We start from the raw sequence: 26,224 nt of genomic DNA, 5'->3' as shown, positions 1-26,224 counted from the left end.
TGACTCCTACCTAATTTTCTCACGTGTACACCACCTCATCAAACACTCATTAATCTGATATAGGATCTGGGATAAAATCTATTCAACTTATGTCATGAAACATTTTCCAACGCTATGATTGGCAGGATACAATGCAGAAGAATCCAGTGACTTGTAACGCTCACTTCTCCAATGTCTTTGTGAGTCATTGCATTCAACCAGGTAAAGAAATCCCAATACTCACGAGGGTCTACCTTAAATTTCAGTAGTGGGCTTTCTAAGGGAGATGGGTGAAGAAACAACTAAACTATGCAAAATCATATGATTTACATGAATCTGATAAGGTGAGGGGATTTTGTACTCCTTACCCAGGCAAGGCAGGTCCTGGATACCATAATAAGAAAAGGGCTGAGAGTTGAGAAACACATAGGAATTAGGGAAGAGGTGTTTACCAACCATCAACAGGGAATATTTAAAGGAGCAACATAGATATAAAAGATGAAGGAGATTGTGTAAAATGAAACAGAGGTGGTCACAAGGACAAAAATACTTTGGGCTGCCCTGAACTCAGTTGAAGAGCTGGAAGAAACATTGATGGAAGAAACACTGATGGAAGAAAGCACTGTTTGTGCTTCTACTGGATGAAAATCAAGGAAATGTTGGTCTAGATCATAAGCTGACAACATAATTTCAAGGAATAATAACAATGCTGTATGTAGGAATATATCATTTTGTTCTGATATCCACAACAGTGGGTTGTTCTGGGTTTCCTCTCATGATGTTTTTGCTGCTCATTTGGCAATGACATATAGAGGAAAAATTTTAAAAACTCAGTGTACCTGGAAGCTTTTACTTTAAGCTCCAATCAATGTCCATAGGGCTAATCTTAACAGTCTAGAAGACACCCAATACAAACATTATAACACAATGGACACACCGCTGGCAGGAAAAGATGGAGAGAAATCACAGTACAAATGTGCTCCAAGATGGTGGTGATGTTAATCCATGTCAAGAAATTACTTGTGCGGGGCGCCTATGTGTGGCTCAGTCAGTTAAGCATCCAATTTCAGCTCAGGTCCTGATCTCAATACTCATGAGTTCGAGCCCCCCATCAGGCTCTATATTGACAGTTCAGATCCTGGAGCCTGTTTCAGATTCTATGTCTCCCTCTCTCACTCTGCCCCTCCCCTGCTTGCACTTTTTCTCTCTCTCTCTCAAAAATAAATAAACTTAAAATAATTTAAAAACATAAAAAAGAAATAAAAGAAATGACTTGTGTAAGCAGAAGGAAAAAAGCACAATACAGCATTTTCAGAATATGTTTCAATTTGTTAACCATGTTATGAAAAAAAGAAAAAGAATAAAAAACATCAGTCACTACACAAACCACATAACTCATTGATTTTTAGTACATTTCTCACCAAAATTGTAAAGATAATTAATGATGCTTTGAGAAAAACACAAAGGATTCTATCTATGTGGTCTTGGTATAAGAGAAGATTTCTAAAGACAATAAAAAACACTAACCACAATGGGTAAAGTGACAAATTAGATACATTAAAATTAAGAACTTCTTTGTACCACAAGCTCAAGAGCTAGAAATTGAGGTGGCATGAGAGAGGAGACAATGGAGTCATTCTTAGCATATATACGGAACTATGAAGCCTGAAGAAAAAGATATCACAACAGAACAAAATGGTCATAATAACTAACTAGACATTTTGAAAAGGAGATTATCCAAATTAATGCCTAACTCCATAGTAACACGAAGTAACAACAACAAAGCAAATAAAACCATGACTTGGTCATTATCACATACCAACCAGAAGCCTAATGTGAAGATGACCTAAACTACCAAGTTTTGCAAAGTATGTAGATACACCAGAAATCCCATATACTGCTGGTGGGTGTGAAAATTAGTACAAAGATTTTGGCAAAGTATTGGGTACTATCTATAAAAGCTGAACACATCTGTATTTACCAGCAATATGCTCCCACATATATAGCCAGCAGATATGTGTGCATGTTCCACTAGAAGGCAAATTAAAGATTTTATATGCCAGTACTATTCATGACAGTTCTACATGGAGAATTCTCCACCTGCCCAGTAAAAGTAGAATGATGAGATCAATGGATATTCACACAATGGAATTGGATCCATCCAGTCTAATGAATGATGCACAACAACGTGCAGTAAATACAGATAAATTCACAAGCAATAGATGGAAAGAAAAAAAGCCAAACAGAAGAGTTCTTCGTGCCTGATTACATTTACAAAAAAGTGCAAAAACGAGGACATCAATCTATTGTCTACATGTTAAAAGAGTGCTGGGCTTTGGGCAAAGCTACTGAGGACCTCAAGGGGGAATTTTGGAGAACAAATGATATTCTGTTTCTTGATCTCAGGGGCTTATAGAGATGCGATCAGTTTGTGAAATTCCATTGAGCTGTGTGTTCACTTACGATCTGCACGTGTGACTTTAAAAAAATGATCGAAAAAATAGATATAAGTAAACAGATAAGTATCATAATGTACACATATTGACAAGTTGAAATTAAAAGTAGGAAGTAACTTCAAACTGTGACTAGACTTTGAAAGCATGCTTTAATTTCCAGCTAAACCATATGGTACTGAGTACACAGTGTTCACAGAGAAAGAGTGAAATTTAGAATTATTTTCTTAAAATGCACACAGGAAAGCACATAAAACATAATAAAAAAATAGAGTGTAAGGGAAAATATAAAAAACTTGGTAAACCCAAACCCCAACATCTCCCTTAGAATATTAACATAAATAAGCCAAATGTTCCTCCTAACATTTGCTTGACTATATTCAATTGGATTATTCCTAGAGCTGTAACTAAAACACGAGGATGAAAAGTTAAAAATAAATAAATAAAACCCATATTCATACACATATATAAGCATATGCAGATGTACATGCATGTATATAGAATTATAAGATATTAGATTAAAAAATAAAATATCACAAATAAGTCTGGAAAATCATCCACCATCTTGCTTTTTCTGGAGCTGGACAACTGAGATCTTATTGATCAGATGCTGAGTTGTTCCTTTTTCAGAAACATAGATACCATCCCCAAATTTTGTGATATCCTTGTTTTTAACAGTTGTGGCTTGCTGAATCAAAGCAGCTGGGTTTGGTACAAGTTCAATGACGTTTCCTTCAAGAATTAACTTATTTTTAGGGGCTTGAGATACAGAACAAGCAACACCTGGCCTCATCCAAACCCTTCAGATGTATTTTCCACCCGTGAAATTTTGAATTTCAGCAAGAGAACCATTTTCCTGAATAACCATGTTGGTGGGGAAGTGAGCATACACAGACCTCATCTTGTTACAAAAGCCCGGTTAATGCCCTTCCTTGATAATGCACCGTGCATGATGACAGATGGTGCGAACAGTAGCCACTTCTTTTCTATTTCCCCACCATTTGTCAACTCAGAGCCTCCTCTTTTTCCTTTCCAGGAGAGTGAGTTCTACACTGATGTGATTGAAGTCCCTTCACAGGGTTCCTCTGGGGCCCTTCTCAATAACAGTGCATTCCTCCAGAGTGATGTTTGATGTCAACGTTTTCTGTCATGTCTACAGTCTGCTGAGAATGGTCTTCATTCTCTCACTAATGCAGCAAGTGGGTACTATCTATAAAAGGGAAACATCCGTTTTTAGCTTATGAGATGGGGTACCTGGGTGGCTTGGTCGGTTAAGCTACTGACTTTGGCTCAGGCGTGATCTCACCATTCATGACTTCAAACCCTGCATCGGGCCCTCTACCATCAGCATGTGAAACCTGCTTCAGATCCTCTGCCCCAAACCCCTCTCTGCCTCTGCCTGACTTCACTCTCTCTCAAAAATAAACATCAAAAAAATCTAGATCATGAGACATGAAAATATTGATTACAGAGGGGTGACATCATTAAGATGGTGAAATATATGGTTCCCACTTCAGTCTGTCTTGTAATAAGCTCAACTAGCAACTATTCACATAAGACACCATCGGGCAAATCTCAGTTCTCAGGAATGAGACTGAAGCACCCCTGGACCAGAGACCCCAGACCAGAGACCAAGGACAGCATTAGAGGGGTGCCTGGCTGGCTCAGTCGGTTGAACGTCCAACTTCGGCTCAGATCATGATCTCGCAGTTTGTGAGTTTGAGCCCTGCGTCGGGCTCTGTGCTCACAGCTCAGAGCCTGGAGCCTGCTTTGGATTCTGTGTCTCCCCCTCTCTCTGCTCCTCCCCTGCTCATGCTCTGTCTCTTAATAATAAGTAAATGTTAAAAAAAATTTGTTTTAATATTAAAAAAAAAAAAGGACAGCATTAGAAGGGTAAGAAGAGCCATTTCACTTTGACCACAAGCACCTCCCCCAGGACAGCACAGTGCCCCACCATGAGAGACCACCTCAAACAATGATTCCTCCATCAAAAAGAGAGAGAGACCAAGGTGGGAATCCAACATTCTGCAAATGGCCGGCCTCTTCCTGGGTGGCCCACTTAGGTCTCCTATCAAGTGGATCCTTGGGGGAATCTATACTGCTGGACCATAGGGTATCATATAAGGATGGAGAAGGTGGGTAAGCCTTACAACAACCAGTGTTCAGATCTTGGAAGACTGTCAGAACAGACTGTGTTCCACCTTGTGGTGACACCCAATCAGAGATGTCAGTGTCTCTGCCCACCTGCAGAGCTGAGATGGACCTACTTGGTCAAGGAGCTTTGTTAGCAGCTATGCCTGACTTGTGTCTCCAGCCAAAGGTTGAACTAGAGCATGGAAGCCATTCTATGGCCTGTCTCAGCAGGCATGCAAGTTGGAAGTCACCTCCCACTGCTGAGCATAGCATCCAAACCTGCCCCACCATAAGTCTTCACAGAGAACAGACTCTATGAAATGAGACTTCAAAGTGAAAATTCCAGCCCAAACCACACACATATAACCTGAATGGCTTTCTGGTTGACTACTAAGAACCAGACATAGAGGTCAGACATCCAAAGTACAAGTGCAGGGAAGGTCTGGCATACACATGACTTCACTTTCACATCTGGAAAACCAAAATTAGACACCTATGTGCCTGATTGCATTCTGCAATATGCTAATATTTTTACTGAGTAACACAACCATAAACGTGCCCCAGGACATTGGTTCTCAGAGTGGGTTCCATAGACAGGCACCTGACAATGTGTATGAAAGGGAACTGGGGGAGCTGTACCCCAGAACTACCAAAGTAGTAATGTGGGGACAGGCACAGCAATCTGATTTACAAGTTCACTTGGGGATTCTGACACTAATTTGAGAGCCTCTGTGGTAACTAAGTTACAGGTCATCACAGGTAAATCACTGTTAGAATTGCTCTATGCTTGTGGTCATGCTAGTGTTGTCTCACACACACACACACACACACACACACACACACACACACAAGATCCACAAGACACATTCTCGTTATTCAAAAATAACAAAAGCCTGTCTCATTTTCCTCCTCTCCCTTCGGTCAATACCCTCCTTGAGCTTCCTGGAATGACCCCAAACACACTTCTGTTCATGCTCCTGAATGAAAGCAATCCAAGTTAGAATGAATTGGAACTTATTTAAATATTTTATCAAGTGAGTTACGAAATGCATACCAGACATTAACACATGGTATATATTATCATGGGATTGAATATAGCATTCTCACTATAGATCTGTATTTGATGATTTAAACATGAGACCATAAGTAATTGCAGGCTTAAGAAGTGCTTCATCAGCACTCCATTTGTATGCAGAATAAAATCCCTATGAAGTAAGGTTAAGGAAATTGTAAATTTTAGGGACTTAAAAAAATTTTTTTTAAGTAGTTATTTATTCTTGAGAGAGAGAGAGATAGAGCACGAGCAGGGGAGGGGCAGAGTGAGAGAGGGACACAGAATCTGAAGCAGGTTCCAGGCTCTGAGCTGTCAGCACAGAGCACAACAAGGGGCTTGAACTCACGAGCCATGATATCATGACCTGAGCCGACGCTTAACTGACTGAGCCACTCAGGCGCCCCTACAGACTTTTTGTAATAGCTAGTTTCAGTGCAAAATGTGATTGCCTTTCTGTCAGATGCTGTGATACGGTTCAGAGAAAAAGAGCCCTTCACAAACATCTTATATGTCTACCTGTGTTACACTTATATATTTCTACTTAGACTGGCCCATATGTCAAAGTTCTTGTCAATGACTTGGAGGGAGGAGAGCCTTGGGGAGGATGGCCTTCCTTGAATGAAAACAAGACTTCAAAACAAATTCCCTAGCTCAATCAGATTTACACCACCTCCTTTGCTGCATAGAACATACTATGATGCCTGGTGGTGGTGTAGGTATCTTGGGGCCATGGGAGAGCAAATATGAGCACAACACCTGGGGGTAGACAATACAAGAGAGAAGAAATGGAAAACCCAGAGCACACCAAAGGGTGTCTGTGCCATTTTATCAGATATGAGCATCTACCTACTCACTGTATACATAACACAAAATCCACCTCTTTTCTATATGTACACACATCAGCCTTTTCATGGTATAGTTGACCATAAAATCGGAGGTACTGAAAAATGAATGATTAATCTTCATTTGAATCTATGTTAAATGTGAGTATAACATGCTACCAAACTTTATTCTATCAGTTTCTACAACTGATAAAAATCCTCTTTCCACTTGGGTCAGAATGGGTGAAAGGATAGCATGAGCTGTGAAACAATGTAGGGACATCTAAACTAAAAAGTGGGTGGGCTGTTTGAAACAGAAATGTTCACGGCCCATGAACAGTGAACTGCTCCCTAACTAAAAGGTGCCTTATACACCGTCCAGAGCACGGGACTAGATTCATCACAAGCTGAAAGGGGAAAGGTGGAAGTGAAAGGGGTCCCTGCCAGCTGCAGATCAGCATCCTTGGAAAGTGATCCATTTATACTACATCAGACCTATACTGGGGTTTTATACCTGGGAGGCCAGTGCTTTGAGGAACTATCCACATGCCTTGCTGATTCTGATTATTCGTGTCCAGAAGACTTCTTCATCTTCAGTATGTACTCTGTCATGAGATATCTTAAAACAATGGCCATAATGTTTAAATATCCAATCTCCCCTTTCCATCCACTGCCACCCACCTGGGCCTGGGAAAGTACAGTTATCCCTACCATCCAATAACAACAGTCCTCAGAACCACCAGGGAATTCATTAAATCATGAAGAAAGGATCTGACTCCCTCAATCCCAGGAAACCACATTTTCCAAGTCCCCATCTCTGTCACATTTGTCCATTACAAGTAGCTTCCTAAGACCTTGCAGTGACCAAGAGGGGCTCCCTACCAGATCTTTCTCTGCATCTCAAGAGTTCTCCGTATTTGCTTCTAGTAGGATTTATCTTCCTCTTAAAGGATACCATCATCATGTTTTATCCGTCCCCACACATCTTAGTACCAAGTGCCTGAAACAATCCTGTGACCCATTGGTGGTGTTTTCCTGTTCTTCCAATGAAGTGGTGACAACATAGTATTTAAGTCCCAAGTATGGCCATACATGATCCAGTGACCAACCATTTCCCATTGAATTAAAAAATTCCAAACTACTCCTAAGAGCCTAGAAGGGCCTACATGGCTTATGTGGGAGGAGACAGCAGTGAAAATGGGGTCTCCATAACACAGGAAAGAAGGATAGCAGTGATGCCTACATCACTGGAATGGAGATGAGGACATTGAAGAACTGGAGATGATTTGGAAAGAAAACAAGTAAAGTTTATCCTTCTAAATTTAGACTCAGTAGTTCAGCCTTAGACAGGTGTCCTCTACCTAAATGAAGAATTCATGCCAATGCTTCAGCCTGGACATTTTATCTTTTACCCTGGGCTGCATCATCACTCTTAGTATTTGTTTTCTTCCTAAGTCAAGAACACCTACTAAGCACCCAGTACTGTCCCAAGTTTGGTTCCTTTAAATTAATGTTAAAATAACACATGACTCATGAAGTCTCCAAGTTTTCACCTAATCAAATTGTTCCAGTAAAGTGAATAACTTGGATAATGTCAGTTCCAAGAAGGAAAAAGAACAGTAACTAAAAGAAATTGTACTTAGTATTCCTGTCCAGTTGAGAAGAAGTAAAAGGGAGCAATTAAACTACATAGACTTAAACTACAGTGGAATTACTCCCATATTCAAATTAATTTTGGAACACCATGTAATTTCATGCAATGTATTCTTAAAATCCCTGAGCAAGTCATAAAAGCAACAATTCATGAACGTTGGAACAAGGGAAACAGAGTAGATCCTACATGAGTAATAAGTAGGTAGACATGACAGGATTTGCATGGGGAGATTCTCAAACCAAGATAAAGTGATTTAGGAGAAATCAATTCAATACAATGTAGAGAAAATTATTCCCACTATGAATATTTAACATTTGCTTGCTAGGAAATCATCAATTTTGAAATCTGGAAATTATTTTCATTTGATCTAATATTCCCTTTCATTTTTAAGATATAGATATATATGCATTTCTTCTTAATTTGTTCTCTTACTACAAGATATACCTTTAGCTTAATATAGCATATTATTTTCTGTGCATATCAAAATGAAAAAACTGTGTTCAGTATGCTCAGAAAAGCAACATAAGCAAAGAAAAATATAGTGTAAAGTTTTAAAAACAGTGATTGAGAATTCTGTAGATATGGCTTATAACTATATTTGCAGTGACTTTGTTCAATTAGCAGTTAAGTAGAACCAGTACTTGGTAGTCACATGGATGGTGACCCATGGTTCAATAAAAGAAAACAAAGAAATTTAAATACATGAAGTTTATTACCCTTAGATCCTGGAGGATGTACACAATATCCCTTGAGGGACAACACGGAGAGGTCAAGGCTGAGTGCAGGTAGACAGAATGGCAGGAACTGGGGCAGATGCCTTTTTTGGGGTGCATGGTTGGAGTGCTTTGGAGTTCCTGTGCTAAGTCTAGAATGCACAATTCAAATCAAAATGAGTGGAAAATGGTAAACTCTGAGAGAGTCTTCTGTAGGGGGTACACAAGGTAAATATATAGGGAGTGGACACTCATTCACAGAGGCTACTGGGGAAGTCATAGGAGGATCTTACCTTTGCTTGTGACTTTAGGGACTGTTATCTATAGTGTATTTGCTACTGGGCAGAGCCAGAGTCACTTCAAAAGCCCCTGCAGGCAGTCTAGTTGTCCAAGATGGATTCCAAGGCAGCAGTATGAATTGATTAGCTACAGTCTCAATAATACTTCTATATCCTTATTAAAAATATCATAATGTTCCAGCAGTCACAATAAGGAAGAAAATATATGATACATGAACACAGGGAAAATAATCTCAAGTAATGTTCAGTGTACCCACCACTCATGCAGTTGAAAATCATGTGTAATTTTGACTCCCCAATACTTAATTTTAATAGCTTTAAAAAAAATAAAAAATAATAATAGCAGCTTTCTGTTGACAAGAAACGTTATGAAAACCAGTCAATTATTACACCTTTATATGTTATATATGTTACATATGGTATCCCTACAATAATGGAAGCTCAAGAAAATCAGAAGCAAGAGAAAATGCATTTACAGTACTGTACTATGAATAAATCTGACTGTAAGTGGACCCACACAGTTCAAACCCATGTTGATCAAGGGTCAAGTGTACTTTGTGTTACCATCTGTTAACCTGCAACCTTGTGAAAGTGGAACAGTCCAGGGTTTGTGTAGGTTAAAACTTCCTTTATTACACATCAGTGTTAACACATTAAAATCCATTCAGTGTTATTAATGAAAATATATTAAGTTCAAATGCACTCTAAACAAACCACTGCAAAATTACTGTATGATTCTTAGTTAAAAAACCCCTGACAAGCATTCAAGAACCATTCTTGTTCCTGTGATATAAGGATCTGTGAGTTATACTTCCTACACTTTCAAATAATTATTCATTATTGAGTAAATGTGGATTATAATAATTTCATACCCTTTTATGGAAGAGTTAGCTATAATTTCCCCAGATATCTGAGAAAATTTTTTAAATTTCAACCACATAACTAATATTCTTGACTTGTATCAATTGCTATTATGAAAATACATCCAGATTTTAATGAACTGCCATTCTCCTTAAACAGCAACTAACACAACTATTTAAAACTCAAAATGTTTCTCTATCTTACTTTATTTCAAATAATAATGCCCTGAACCCTTACTTCATCATGAGTTGTATCCCTCTTAGACATCAAACACAAACAGCATCTCCAAGTAGATTTTCTTCATACATTGTACACTACAGTCTCAATCTTCCATGGAAAAGTAGGTATGAATGAATTCCCCATCATAAAAGAGCCACTCATGTCTATGAGACAACAATCAAATCATTTTGCACGCACACAAATAAAGGCATTGCATGACATGATTTAAGGGTGAAATTAATAGTATTTGTCATGCAAAAAAAAATCTCAAACATGGTCAATAGAAAAAAAAAGAGAGAGAGAGAGAGAGAGACACTGAAATTATTCCCCTCCAGACATCCATCTTTCCTTGAGACTTTCAGGCACATTAACAAATACAGTTGATCATTGAGTAAGATGGGTTTGAGCAGTGTGGGTCCAAGTAGATTTATTTTTTGACAAACACGTTGCAGTACTATAAATGTTTCCTCTCTGTTATGATTTCCTTAATCTTTTGTTTTCTCAAGCTTACTTAATTATAACAATACCATTTATAATACAGACAACAAAGAATGAGATGATTGACTGTTAATATTCTAGGTAAGACTTCTAGTCAACGATAGGCTATTTCTGTGGAAAACCAGGTATGGTTTTAATTTGGGGGACTCAAAAGTTACAGTAAGATTCTCAGGTGTGGTGGGGTCATACCCCCAATGCCTACATTCTCCAAGGTGAAAATGTAATTCATATTAGAGTTTTATATTCCGATTTTTCTCTATAATAAATGCTCTGATTTAGAATAGTGTCTGAAAAATGATATTGACCTATTGCTTTCTGCTGTGAAACCTCTCATTTTACTTAGATTTTGTTTTCCATTACATACTTTGCCAATTGTTTACAACTTTCATGTTTTTACCTGTTATAAAGACTCTTTTTTCCCTGAAGCATGTATTAAAAACAAAGGTCTTTCATCAACCATTACATTTATAGGGCTTCCACCCATTATGATTTCTCTGATGTTGAGTAAGTGTTTGAAGCCAGATAAAGACATAACCATCATTCTTGTCATATGTAAGTTATCTCCCCAAGAGATACTGCCTCACGTTGGATATTTTTGGTTATGAATTGAATGCTTTACCATATTCTTTACATTTGTAGGGTTTCTTTCAGTATGCACCCTATGATGTTCAGAAAGTTTGTAGTTCTGCTTAAGGGCATTGTCACATTTTTGTAAACATTTTTCAGCCTTCTCTCCATAACATATTACCTAATTTTGATGTTTTGAGTGGTAAATGTTTTGCCACATTGTTTACATTTGTAAGATTTATTTCCATTATTAAATCTCTATTGTTGAGTGAGTTTTGAAGACTAGTTAAAAGGTTTGCCAGAGTTACTACATTTGTAAGTCTTCTGCCCAGTAAAGATACAATAATGTACAATAAGATTTGAGCTTTTATAAAAGACTTTCCCACATTTATTACTTTTATACTGGTTCATTGGAAACTGAGTTTTCTGATGTTTACTCGGATTTGACCCTTAACTGATATTTTTTCCCAGATTCATTGCATTAGTAAGTTTTATCTCCACTACAAATACCTCAGTAATTATGGAAGACTGAGTCCTCACTAAAGACCTTCCTAAAATCACAATACATAAAAACTTGCTCCAAATTAAGTATCATGTGATAACTATAGAACAGTGATGTTGGGATAAAGACCTTCTGAAGTTTATCAAAATTAGACATTAGAATGAAGAGGGATTATGTGTTGGTGGGAGAATAATGAATACTCTGAAAAAATCTTCTCAAAACCACCTGTAGAATTTTTATCTTTATTCTTAAATGTCTAACTTTCAGAAATAGTTCAGTGAATTACTAATCCAATCTTGTATTTGAAATGGTTTCAATGATTACTTTCGGCATGGATTAGGTGACTTTCCAGAATTTCCAAATGTCCTTCTAGAGAATATGAAGGATTACGAAATGGATTTTGGGGGCACCTGGGTGGCTCAGTTGGTTGAGTGTCCAACTTCAGCTCAGGTCATGATCTCACAGTTTGTGAGTTCGAGCCCCACATTGGGCTTTGGGCTGACAACTCAGAGCCTAGAGCCTGCTTCAGATTGTGTCTCCCTCTCTCCCTGCCCCTCCCCTGCTCACGCTCTGTCTCTTTCTCAAAAATAAGTAAACATCTTTTTAAAAATGGATTTTGGTCTTTGGGTTCAAAGACACTTTCTGCAAATATCACTGACTTAAGGTACGGTTTTCTCCCAAATGTTTTATACTCTTGATCTCCTCTAGCAGTAAGGATTTCCTCATGGATAATTGTCCCAGTTTGGTTATATCCATCATAATATCTGTTCTGCCCATCACTACCTCCCACCACCTTCCCAGTGATTCATTAAGTATAAATACTCAAGGCCACAGCTTCCATATTTTCCCATATCATTCTATGGAATGAATCTCCTTTGCCTGTCTAACAACAGGCCTAGGGTGTTATGGAAAGATGCAATCAAAAGATACAAAATAAGTTATCCCATTTGTTACACTAACATGCATGTACATTAAAATGCTAATGTGCAAAATTAATTGTTTTTTATTTTTTTTAAATTTACATCCAAATTAGTTAGCATATAGTGCAACAGTGATTTCAGGAGTAGATTCCTTAGTGCCCCTTACCCATTTAGCCCATTCCCCCTCCCACACCACCTCCAGGAACCCTCTGTTTGTTCTTCATATTTATGAGTCTTTTGTGTTTTGTCTCCTTCCCTGTTTTTATATTATTTTTGCCTCCCTTCCCTTGGGTTCATCTGTTCTGTGTCTTAAAGTCGTCATATGAGTGAAGTCATGATTTTTGTCTTTCTCTGACTGACTAATCTCACTTTGCATAATACCCTCCAGTTCCATCCACGTAGTTGCAAATGGCAAGATTTCATTCTTTTTGATTGCCGAGTAATACTCCATTGTGTATATATACCACATCTTTATCCGTTCATCCATCGAGGGACATTTGGGCTCTTTCCATACTTTGGCTGTTGTTGATAGAGCTGCTATAAACATGGGGGTGCATGTGTCCCTTTGAAACAGCACACCTGTATCCCGTGGATAAATGCCTAGTAGTGCAATTGCTGGGTCATAGGGTAGTTCTATTTTAGTTTTTTGAGGAACCTCCATAATGTTTTCCAGAGTGGCTGCACCAGCTTGCATCCCAACAAAATTAAATTTTTTTAAGGTTTACTTATTTTTCAGAGACAGAGAGAGAGAGAGAGAGAGAGAGCAAGCAGGGGAGGGGCAGAGAGAGAGGGGGAGACATAGAGTCCAAAGCAGGCTCCAGCTGTCAGCACAGAGCCTGACAGGGCTCAAACCCACAAACCATGAAATCATGACCTGAGCTGAAGTTGGAAACTTAACTGGCTGAGCCATCCAGGTACCCCACTAATGTGCAAAATTAATACTCATAACAGGACATCAGCAAAATGGAGGAATAGGAAGCAACCTGGACTTTACTCCCCCGTGGAGACAAAAATGGACCACATTACCTTTTGGAAGCTAGTTAGGAGAACATAGCACACCAAGGCAAGTACAAATGAAGAGCCACATCAAAGAGACAAGAAAAGTTTGTGACACTTGCACACAACAGCTGTTCACCCTCTGTGGCACTCCATGGTAAGACTGAGAAAATGGTTACCCCTCATCAGGAGAGAAACAAGTAAGTGACCTGTATATTCAGTGATCTTGCTTCTTTGCAGCTGTCTGGGGGGCTTGTTTCTGTCACGCAGGACATGGAAGCAGACAGAATGACAGCACCCTCTGGATGCACTGTGGTGGCTGCTCAAACAAAAGGTGACTGTTTGTTTAAACAATGAAAAGACTACAGAGCGAGGATACACAGAGAGAGGAAGGTATCATGGGCTCTAAAGAAGTAATTACACTTTTGTAAACTGGAAAATCACAAAATTTCAGACTTTGCAAATGCCCAGAAGATGTATGACAGGCCCCAGAATTACTATTATTTTTGTTCTCCTGTACAAAGCAAGTCCATAATCCTGGGCCCAGAGGCTTTTTATTTTTGTTTTTGTTTTTAATTCCCAAATGTCAGTAGAAGATCACAAGCCATACAAAGAAATAGAAAACTGTGTTCTAATCAGAGGAACGAAATAAATCTCTAAAACTGGCCCTAAATTAAGAAAGAACTTGGGGCGCCTGAGTGGCTCAGTTGGTTAAGTGTCCAACTTCAGCTCAGGTCATGATCTCATGGTTTGTGAGTTCAAGCCCCGTGCCGGGCTCTGTGCTGACATCTCAGAGCCTGGAGCCTGCTTTGGATTCTGTGTGTCTCTCTCTCTGCCCCTCCCCTGCTCATGCTCTGTCTCTCAATAATAAATAAACGTTAAAAAAATTTAAAAAAAAAAGAACCATAAGTTTCCTGACAAAGAATTCAAATAACCATCATAAAGATACTCACGGAAGGAGAGAAAACAGGTAACTAAATGATGTCAGGACAACTATGCAGGACCAAAATGTAAACCCAAAGAGACAGCAAGTATATCAACCAGAAATTGGGAGCTGAAGAGTACCATCACTGAATTTAAAAATACAGTAAAGGGTGAGCAACAGACTTGATCAATCAGAAGAAAGAATCAGACAATCTAAAGACCCTTTGTGTTATTTACTGAGAAACAAGAAAAATGTGGAAAAGGAATGAGGATAAGTGACCCATGGGACACCAACAAGTGAACCAGTATGTACATTACAGGGACCCCATAAGGAGAGGAGAGTGAAAGGGGACAGAGCGTTTCCATGAAGAAGTAAAGGCTGGTACTTCCCATGTATGTGGAAAAAAGAGACAAATTCAATGAGTTCAATAAATTCAAAGTAAGATAAATGTCAACATGAACACAATGACACATTATAATTAAACTATCAAAAATCATAAGTGATAAGAGAATTTTGAAAAGCATGACAAAAGCAACTCTTCTTGTACAAGAGAGCTCCTGTAAGATTATTAGTGGGGTTCTCAGCAGACCTGATAGGAAGAAGCGCATGGGACAATGTATTCAAGTACTGAATGATCAAAAAATATCCACCGAGAATCCCTATTTGGCAAAACTGTTTTCCATGAAAGTAGAAATGAAGACTTTGCCAAGTAAAAACCTCTATGTTTACCAGTAGACCTGTCCTATAAATGTTCAAGGAAGTCTTAGTTAAAATAGGATTCTAAACAGTAATTAAAATGACACAACACAAAGCTCTCTGCTAAATACAAATATTTACACAATTATAGAAATCTGTAAGGTTGTAATGAAGCAGCACAAGTCACTTTTATTTCTGCTACAGAATTTTTTTAAATAAAAGTATAACAATCATAAATCTAGGTAATAAAATACACAACATAAAAGACAGAACTTGTGATATCAAGAACTTAAGGTGGGTGCAGGGGTGGAGTTGATAAGTAGAAGAGTTTTGTATGCAATTGACAATATCACTTTATAATGATTTGTTATCTTTAGAATGTTTTAGTAATCTCTTAGGTAAAGTGATGAAAATACATTCAGAGGATGCAAAAGTTAATGAGAATGGTATCAAAACATGAGATGGGTAGAACAAAATTAAGGATAAAATATAATACCTAATCTTGGGAAAGAGCATAAAGATGATTCCTATTTGGGTAACACACACATTGTCCAAAAACGTCCTAAGGTGAGAAATGCCATTCTGGGACAAACTACATAGGTAAAAGAGAAAGCACAACTCTGTCCCTCTCCTGCTTACACATATGCGTGCGCTCTTTCTCTCTCTCTCAAAATAAATAAATAAACATTTAAAAAATAAAAATAAAAAAATAGATAAATTATAGAAAGTCACATTTAAAAGGAAACCTTCTATGGAACAATAATTTTAAGGGGGAGGAGTTAAGATGGCTGAGGAGCTGGGAGACCTTAAGCTTGTCTCTTTCCTTGAACACAGCAAGATAGTTATCAAATCATTCTAAACACCGACGAAATCAATCGGAGATCTGAGAGAACAAAAACTGCAAGACTACAAGTAAAAAGTGACCACCTTTCAGCAAGTAGGAAGTTCAGAGAGTTTACCCAGGGACATACTGCTCTGGGTATGGCCCAGGGAGGGAGCCTAATAGGAGGCCACTGCAAAGTAGTATAAGCTGTGGAGCACAAAATCTGAACCTGTAGCAGTCTGCTACTGTAGGGGGAGTGCCTGACTTAAAGGTGTTCATGTGGTGAAGAGGGGCAGAATGCCAGGAGTGACAGGGTGGTCTGAGGATTTCTTGGGTCTCAGGAAAGATGGGTTGTGCCAACATGCTGGGATATTTCCAGGCATGAGATGGGACTCACTCTGGCTGAGGGCGGCAAGCAGGGGTGCTGGCTTTCTGCTGTTTTGACATAAACTATGAACAGCTGCATAGTCACATGACTTTTTTTAAGATGGGCTGGCAAAAGCATGACCAGACGCTACCCCAGAGGAACGGTGTGGGTCCACCCTGTGGGAATCCATAAAATTTGGGGTTTTAAAATTCAGTTGCTGCCTGTAATAAAAAAGCTTGGACACAGTCAGGGTGACCACAAGGTTCTGACAGAAACTGGGGACACAAGAGGGATGATTAGTTGCTCTTTAATCAGGTTTCCCCTTAAGAGTGGGGGTCATGAACTTTAAGCTCTGGGGCTACAGAATGGGAAAACCCCATATTCATTCTGTCATTCAGAACTGAAAGGCTACAGGAGCAAAACAGCGCCACCTAGTAGAGGCCACTGCCACTTACACCAAAACCCACTCCCTTGCAATCTGGAGGTGCATTTCCACTGGAACAATTTAACCTGAGAATCAGCACAGCAGGCCTCTCCCCCAGAAGACCAGCACAAACAACTCACTTGCACCAACTCTACACTAACAGACTTCACTTCTAGGGGAAATAGGATCTAACTTCTCTTTTATTTCTATTCTTTATTGTTTATTATTATTTGCTTCATTTATTTTCTTATTTTTTCAATTCCCTTTGTTACTTTTTAGTATTATTTTTTAAAGTTTTTTTACATTTTTAATTGTTTGTTTGTTTGTTTAGATCAAGCTTGGGAGGGGCAGAGAGAGAGGAAGACAGAAATTCCAAGCAGGTTCCAGGCTGTTGGCACAGAGCCTGATGCAGGACTCAAACTCACAAACTGTGAGACCATGACTTGAGTTCAAATCAAGAGCTGGATGCTTAACTGACTGAGCCACCCAGGTGCCCTTATTTTTAATTTTTATATATACATATTATTTTTATTTTGATCTAATTAGTTGTTTTCATTTCATTTTATTATATTTTATTTTATTCTTGGATCTAGATTCTCTTAACAAGCAGAAAAAACACACAAGATCTAGTTTGTTTTTTCATTTTGTTTTGTTTTGTTTGTTTTCTTTCTTTTCTTTCTCTCCTCTTTTCCTTTCTGGACAAAATGATGAGATGGAGAAACTCATCCCAAAAGAAAGAACAGGCAATAGAACTCACGGCCAGGAATTTAATCAACACAAATACAATTAAAATGTCTGAACTAGAATTTAAAACCACGATTATAAGAATACTAGCTGGGGATGGGGAAAAAAAAGCATAGAAGACACCAGAAAATCCCTTTCTGCAGAGATAAAAGAACTAAAATTTAGTCAGGCCAAAATTAAAAATGCTATAACTAAGATGCAATCTCGATGGATGCCATGACATGACAGTGAGGATGGATGAAGCAGAGTAGTAAATCAGTGATATAAAAGATAAAATTACATGGGAATGCAAGCTGGTGCACCCATTCTGGAAAACAGTATGGAGGTTCTTCAAAAAATTAAAAATAGAACTACCCTACGACCCAGCAATAGCACTACTAGGTATTTATCCAAGGGATACAGGTGTGCTGTTTTGAAGGGATATATGTACTCCCATGTTTATAGCAGCACTATCAACAATAGCCAAAGTATGGAAAGAGACCAAATGACCATCGATGGATGAATGGATAAAGACGATGTGGTATATATATATGTATGGAGTATTACTCAGCAATCAAAAAGAATGAAATCTTGCCATTTGCAACTACATGGATGGAACTGGAGGGTATTATGCTAAGTGAAATTAGTCATTCAGAGAAAGACGAATATATGACTTCACTCATATGAGGACTTTAAGAGACAAAACAGATGAACATAAGGGAAGGGAAATAAAAATATATAAAAACAGGGAGGGGGACAAAACATAAGAGACTCTTAAATATGGAAACAGAGGGTTACTGGAGGGGTTGTGGGAGGGGGGATGGGCTAAATGGGTAAGGGGCATTAAGGAATCTACTCCTGAAATCATTGTTGCACTATATGCTAAGTGATGTGGATGTAAATTTAAAAAAATAAAATTAATAAAATTAAATAAAATTAAATAAATGATAAAATTATGGAAAATAATGAAGCAGAAAAAAGAAGGAAACACAGGCAAAAGATCATAATACAAGACTTAGAGAAATCAGCAACTTATTAAAGAATTACATTCGTATCATAGAAGTCCCAGAAGATAAAAAGAAAGAAAAGGGGGCAGAAGGATTATGTGAGCAAAGTATAGTTGAAAACTGCCCTAATCTGTGGAAGGACACAGACATCAAAATCCAAGAAGCACAGAGAACTTCCATTAAATTCAACAAAAGCAGACCATCACCAAGACATATCATAGTCTTGCCATAGGCCACAATTAACAACTTAGGAAACAACATATGTTGGCAAGGATGCAAAGAAAGGGGAACCCTCTTGTAGTGTTAGTGGGAATGCAAACTGGTGCAGCCACTCTGGAAAACAGCATGGAGGTTCCTCAAAAAGCTTAATATAGAACTTCCCTCTGACCCAGCAATTGCACTATTAGGTATTAACTAAAAGGATACAAAAATACAGATTTGAAATGATGCAGGCACCACAATGTTTATAGCAGCATTATCAACAACAGCCAAACTATGAAGAGAGCCCAAACGTCCATCAAGTAATGAATGTATAAGGAAGATACAGTGTGTATGTGTTTATATAGAATGGAATATTACTCAGCCATCAAAAAGAATGTACTCTTGCATTTGCAATGGTGTGGATGAAACTAGAATGTATTATACTAAGTGAAGTCCATTACAGAAAGACTAATACTATATGATTTCACTCATATGTGGAATTTAGAAACAAAACAGATGAACATATGGGAAGGGGGTGGAAGAGAAGAGAATTTTATTGGCAAAGTGCATAAAGCTGATTCATATTTGAGTTACACTCACATTATCCAAGAATGTAATGAGTTGAAATTTATCCTATAACAAAATACACATGTGGAAACGAAACCACAACTAACTAATACTGTGGAAAGTCACATATAAATGGAAGCTGATTACTATGGAATTGCAAAAACAGAATAAGACAAAATTTAACCCAAAAAATTCTACATAAAAAAGATGTATTATTTAAAAGGAAACCTACTATGTATACAACTATAATTTTTAACAGTGACTGTGTACCCATGAAAAACAAGCATTTTGAATTAGACATGTCTTCATTGATAGTAAAATTATAAAGAATATTCATTAAAATCCACCATGAAAAGCTATGATAAAAATTTTTATAAATAAGCACTTATAAGACATGAAAAATATATTGCTATTAATATATTCCTCCTCATACAGAGTTTAAGGCTATAATCCCACATTTAGAACCAAGCAGAAAAACAAAAACTTTTCATTTCTAAACAGACAAATACCATCAAAGTTGTAAAATATGTTGACAATCACTTTAGAAAAATTAAGTATTTGGGATTAAATTCAGATACATTCTGAGGAAAGTAGAAAAAATCATACTGATTAATTTTTCCTGAAGTAAAATTACATGTATGAACAAACCTTTTTTATTCAATCAGAATTTTACTAATTATCTATTTTACTTCTTATAAAGCACATGCCAATGTCATAGCAGAATTTTTGATTTAATAAATCAGAAATGAATCTCATATATATAATTAGAAAGTAAAAAATATATGACAAAGTCATAGGAACTTCTTATAAGACAAAATTATGAAATGATGCAATTATTAAGAAACAAGTTAACAATTGAGAATTTATTTTACACTGTGAATTCTAAGTTTTAATGTTCTAGTTCCCCTATGGCATTAATTTATATAAGATTCTAAGAAACAAAAAGATACATTAAATGATTTCATCATTGAGGAATGAAACACATGGAGTGGAAATTTCTAGTTTTAGCTAATACAAAAAAAAATGAACTTTTGAAGTAAAATAAAGGACTAGATTCTCTCATTTTAGGGAGGTGTTTTGTTATCTGATGAAATTACCTAACACCATTCTGTGTAAAACCTTTGTAACATTGGAAATCATAAATCAATAAACACATGATATTGGTCTCCACTGTTCCAGGATTTCTATACCAAACCACAATATGCCCACACTACCCTGACACACTTCTCACAGGAGGCAAAGCAGAATTTAGAAAGGCTTTAGCATAAAGTTCCTCATAAATATGGAGATTTCCCCGGGGCCCTCAAAGCAATGGAGCAGCTCTCAGAATATGGAGGCCCTCACGCTGCAAGGAAAGTCTCCTGGCCCTCGCAGTGGACAGGATGGGCCCTCACTGGAGCTAAAGTCAAATCCTTACAGAACATAGAGCATGATAATGTTGGATACCAGATGTCCTATCATGAGAGGGAGAGACCTAAAACTAGGCTTCTCAAACTTTTATTCAAGGAGAGCTACTGGAACCACATTTTAAGGTCTATCTTCCTCCTTCACATTTGGACCCCACCTCTGTCATCTGCTTCATTCATTCAACCTACCTGGGTGTGAGGCTACCTTCTCTTTTCTCTTCACTCCCCATAGCTCCTTCTTTTGCTCCAAAAAGATGTCTAGGTCTGGCTTAGACACAAGACCTGTTTAGTAGAAAAAAGAAATGAGTATTGTTAGAGATTCTAACTTTCAATCCAGTATTGCACTCAGCAGATAAGAGAGGACATTGTAAAATTCTAAGAAATGATTTCCCAAAGGCTGTTACCCAATAGCCCCTTTAGAACACATAGGAGGGATTTCCAATGTCCAGATCTTGACCTCCACTTCCAAGTACTAGACACAATGATAAAGAGTGGAAATTGGTGTTTGAGATGTGGGCAGGACCATTTTATGTCACTTAATGTTTAGAATTGCCACTAATCTACAGAAATGATGCTACTCTAAGGAAGAGGAAGCTAAAGCTGAAAAGGAAACATCATGAAGATATTTCTTTACATCTACAAACTCCTACTTCTTTCCCTTACTGCAGGGATCTGAATCCCAGTCATGCAAAGAAGAAGCTTCCAAGAGACTGTCTTCAAAGGAAGGAACAAAACCCTGAGTGTGGTTTGGGAAGACTGGAGGGAGTTATCCTCACCAAAAAGAGGAGGTGTCCATGGGTCTCTAACATCACATCCCTGTATAGTTCCCCCTGACTGTGATTTATGAATCTCCATTCCTGAGAGAATTCTACGGCCACATCTCTGAAGGTCAGCACTCCCTGCAACAAATACCACAGTTACCAAGTGGACACAGGCAGAGTTCATAATGGTACCTATGATGAAAGAGGGAGTTAATGTCACCAGCTAGACTCCAAGACCTGACCTTTACTGCTTACCTGCTTGTACCCACTGACCTTAGCCCCTCATTTTACTTAACCTCTTCTTTCCATCTTATCTTTTACTTCAGGCCATAGTCTCATGGTCATAGTCTCCCATGAGGGAAATAGAAACTAACAAAAGGTAATGACTGCCCTGAGGAAGAGCTTGGGCAGGCCCAGGTTGAGCTTACTCCCCACTTATATCTAAGCAGATCAACTATGGAGTAATTCATGGAGTGAGGACTTGCCTTGACCTCATTGTAATACCAAAATCTCCACGTAAGGAGGAGCACAAACCTCATTTACGTAATATACGAAGCATGATAGAACTGGTTGTTTTTTTTTTAAGTTTATTTATTTATTTTGAGAGAGACAGAGAGAGTGGGAGAGGAGGGGAAAGAGAAGTAGACAGAGAATCCTAAGCAGGCTCTGTGCTGTCCATGCAGAGCCTGATGCAGGGCTCAAACCCACAAAACTGTGAGATCATGACTTGAGCTGAAACCAAGAGTCGGACACTTACCTGACTGAGCCAACCAGGTACCCCTCGAACTTCTTTCTTTTTAAAAAAATTTTTAATATTTATTTTTGAGAGAGAAGCAGAGCACAAATGGAGGAGGGACAGAGAGAAGGAGACAGAATTTGAAGCAGCTCCAGGCTCAGCTGTCAGCCTAGAGCCCGACATGGGGCTTGAACTCACAGACTGGACTGCGAGAGCATGACCTGAGCAGAAGTTGGTCACTCATCTGACTGAGCCTACCAGGTGCCCCTAGAACTGCTTTATCAAGGCTCATGTGTGACCTTATGCCCAACTCTACATAGATGATAAAGCTCCCCTTTCCAAATATCCGTCCTAACCTTAAATAAAAGGAAATCATTCCCCCTTACTCTGTGAGTCTGTTTTAGAAGTTATTCCCTGTGGGGGTGCTTGGGTGGCTCCGTTGGTTAAACATCCAATTCTTGATTTCCCTTGGGTCATGATCTCACAGTTCATGAGTTTGAGCCCCACATGGGGCTCAGCACTGATAGCAAGGAGCCTGCTTGGGATTTTCTCTCCCTACCTCTCTCTCTGCCCCTACCCCACTGGTACTATCTCTCTCTCTCAAAATAAACGAACTTAAAAAAAAAAAAAAAAAAAAAACAACCTTACCCCTCTGTCTCTTACACACCAGGGAACAACAGTGTCTTGAAAAGAGAACTTGGTATGCTGATGTTATTCCTACCATCTGGAATCTCTGCACCTTTCACAGAACTTCCAACAGCACTATGTTGGGACAGAGCATCCAAGGGTTCACAACATCTGTGGTCCATAGGAGCCACTATGAGGAGGGCCCAGGGAAGAATTTGCCATTTTCAGTGGAAAACAAGTGACAGTTACTAATTATGATGACTATGTATTTTGGATCTGGATTTGCTGCCCCCTTTTTTATGGTAAGACACCAACTGCTTAGCAAATAAGGATGTTTTCATTAATCCATTACACAGATGTGGAAAGGAGCATTTTAAGAGGTGCAGTCTCTTTGAAAAATGGATCAGGGGCGCCTGGGTGGCGCAGTCGGTTAAGCGTCCGACTTCAGCCAAGTCACGATCTCGCAGTCCGTGAGTTCGAGCCCCGCGTCGGGCTCTGGGCTGATGGCTCAGAGCCTGGAGCCTGCTTCCGATTCTGTGTCTCCCTCTCTCTCTGCCCCTCCCCCGTTCATGCTCTGTCTCTCTCTGTCCCAAAAAAATAAATAAATGTTGAAAAAAAAAATTAAAAAAAAAAAAAGAAAAATGGATCAAACTCTTGAATACAACATACTCAATATGTTTGTAAATAAATTTATGGCATTACTTCTTAATGCCTCTTTTCTGAAAAAATAAATAAATAACTTTAAAAAAAAAGTTATTCCCTGTGATCTCCTTTTGGGCTGCACATGAAGTTTCCTTTGTGTGTGATATACCCCGATTTGAGAGACCCCCCCAAAAACAAACCACCAGAGTCCAGAGTCAAAGCCAAGCGGCAAGGGTCGTTTATTGCAGGTTCGAACCCGGTCCTCCGCGCACTTGTTGCCAGTGACGCTAAGAGGCCCCGAGCAAGGCTCTTACAGCTTCTTTTATAGACAGGCACAAACAAGTTAGAGATTTTTTGCGGTTACAGAGCTGTTATTGGTTGACATTTAAATTTGAACGCTCAGCAGAACTTGTTTGGTTCCCACCTTTATTTCAAACAACTCAGCAGAACTTGATTGGTTCCCGCCTTTAGGTCAGACTACAACCGGGCATGCCCTGGCTGGTTTCGGGAATGGCTGGGGTGGGGGGTCTTTTCTTTGCAGTTGTGAGTACACCTGGTAATTTTTCTCTTAGTCTCTCATGTGACAACCCCATATGGTGTAGTTTCTACCTGTGACTCACCAGGAAGTAAACTCATGCTAGTTCAGTTATAGTAAAAAAAAAAGTGGTTCTGACTTAAGTGAGTTTCACACTTTCTGCAGTGAGATAATTTTTAACACAGTCCCATATGCTCTAATGTATTCTCTAACTTAAAAAATTTTTTTTCTTAATGTTTATTCATTTTTGAGAGACACAGAGAGAGAGCGCGCATACACAAACACACACACACACACACACACACACACACACACACACACACACGAGTGGAGGAGGGGCAGAGAGAGAGACACAGAATCCGAAGCAGGCTCCAGGCTCTGAGCTCTGGGAAGGGACGGGGCTCAAACTCACAAGCTGTGAGATCATGACCTGAGCTGAAGTCAGAGGCTCAACCGACTGAGCCACCCAGGCGCCCCATGTATGCTCTAACTTTAAGGTAAGAACTGTTACAGGCATACACCTTTTCTGAGGACTATGTGATGAGGTTTTGGGGGGCCAGGGGGAATAGTGGGGTTCCCAGGGTCCGGAGCCATGGCCAAGAAAGAATCTTGAATATGTCTTTGCTGCAAAAAGGTGATTTTACTAAAAGCACAGGGACAGGACCCATGGGCAGGAAGAGCTGCCCGGGGACTGTAAGGAGAGACTGGTTATATATACACTATCGAGCTCGGGGGGAGGGGGTAATGTCCAGGGGAAGTTTTCAGTGAGACTTTCATATCCTAAAGAAGACCCACAGGCTACTGGAAGCCTTAGCTATTGTCAGGCTAAAGTTGTTGGCCCTCTAGCAAACCATTAGCATTAAGACTAGGAAGTTCCTGGAGAAATGTTTTATTCTGCCAGCCTCAAGTATCTGTCAATGGGCTGCAGGTTATAGGGAAATTTAGTTCTATCCGCCATTTCCTTCTGCCTTTGTTTCCCCCATCACTATGGAGAGGTGACGTTGGTGCTCCAGAAAACAGTCTACAGGTTTCTGGAGATTAGGCTGTTGATAAGATTGCCTTTTTCTCGGTGATTCACTAAGATATTTGTAAACAGATGGAGACTCAGGTCCTTCAAGACTATGATCTCTATCAGTTAACCATTTGGTTTTTTTTTCCCCTTTCCTTTGTTCTTGGGCAGCCAGGAGTGCCCTGAGGAATGTCACACCTGGGGGTCAGGCAGTATTTGTGGCCTGTCAGCTTGCCTCATGCTCCCTCATCACTATGGTTATATCATACAGTATAACTTGTGTCTATTTCTTTGATAGAAAGTTTTGTGGTGAGTTACAAATATACTTATCAAATTCTAATCTGAATCAGACTTTCACAAGAGCACATTGGAGATGTTGTTAAAATGCAAATTTTACTCAGGAGTTCCGCCCTGGGATCTGAGTCTGATTTTTTTTTTTTTTTTAGTTTATTTATTTATTTTGAGAGAGAGAGAGAGAGAGAGAGAGAGAATCCCAAGCAGGCTCTGCACTGTCAGCACAGAGCCCAATGTGGGGCTTGATCTCATAAATAGAACATACCCCGAAGCTGAAGTCAGATGCTCAACCGAGCTACCCTGGCACCCACTGAGCCTCCATTTCTTTTTTTTTTTTTAATTTTTTTTTTAACATTTATTTATTTTTGAGACAGAGAGAGACAAAGCATGAATGGGGGAGGGTCAGAGAGAGGGAGACACAGAATCTGAAACAGGTTCCAGGCTCTGAGCTGTCAGCACAGAGCCCAAGCGGGGCTCGAACTCATGGACCGCGAGATCATGACCTGAGCCGAAGTCGGCCGCCCAACCGACTGAGCCACCCAGGTGCCCCTGAGCCTGCATTTCTTCCAAGGTATTAGCCTATGGGACAAGGGATACATTTTTGAATAGTAAAGAGTTGAACTCCCAGGCAAAAATTCTTGGAGGACTTGGAACTGAATGGGTTTTGATGAGGAAAACAAGGCAAGAGAAGTGTAGCCAAAATTAAATTTACAACTTGCAGCCCACTGATAGATACCTGAGACAGGCAGAGTATGACATTCCTCAGGGAACTCATGGCTGCCTTAATGTCGGTGTTTTGCTACAGAGTACAG

The 26,224-nt window shown here is 39.0% G+C and overlaps 2 pseudogenes; one reads left to right on the top strand and one right to left on the bottom strand.

Moving 5' to 3' along the window:
• Positions 1-2,985: 2,985 nt before the first annotated feature.
• Positions 2,986-21,753, bottom strand: LOC106986843 (60S ribosomal protein L9-like; annotated as a pseudogene).
• Positions 21,754-23,042: 1,289 nt separating this feature from the next.
• On the top strand, positions 23,043-23,331 carry LOC106986842 (cytochrome c oxidase subunit 7C, mitochondrial-like; annotated as a pseudogene).
• Positions 23,332-26,224: the final 2,893 nt, after the last annotated feature.

This window comes from Acinonyx jubatus, chromosome E2 (genome assembly GCF_027475565.1).
Source record: "Acinonyx jubatus isolate Ajub_Pintada_27869175 chromosome E2, VMU_Ajub_asm_v1.0, whole genome shotgun sequence".
NCBI lineage: Eukaryota > Metazoa > Chordata > Mammalia > Carnivora > Felidae > Acinonyx > Acinonyx jubatus.
The sequence above is the reverse complement of the archived record's forward strand: the minus strand, read 5'-3'. Positions and strand labels throughout refer to the sequence as shown.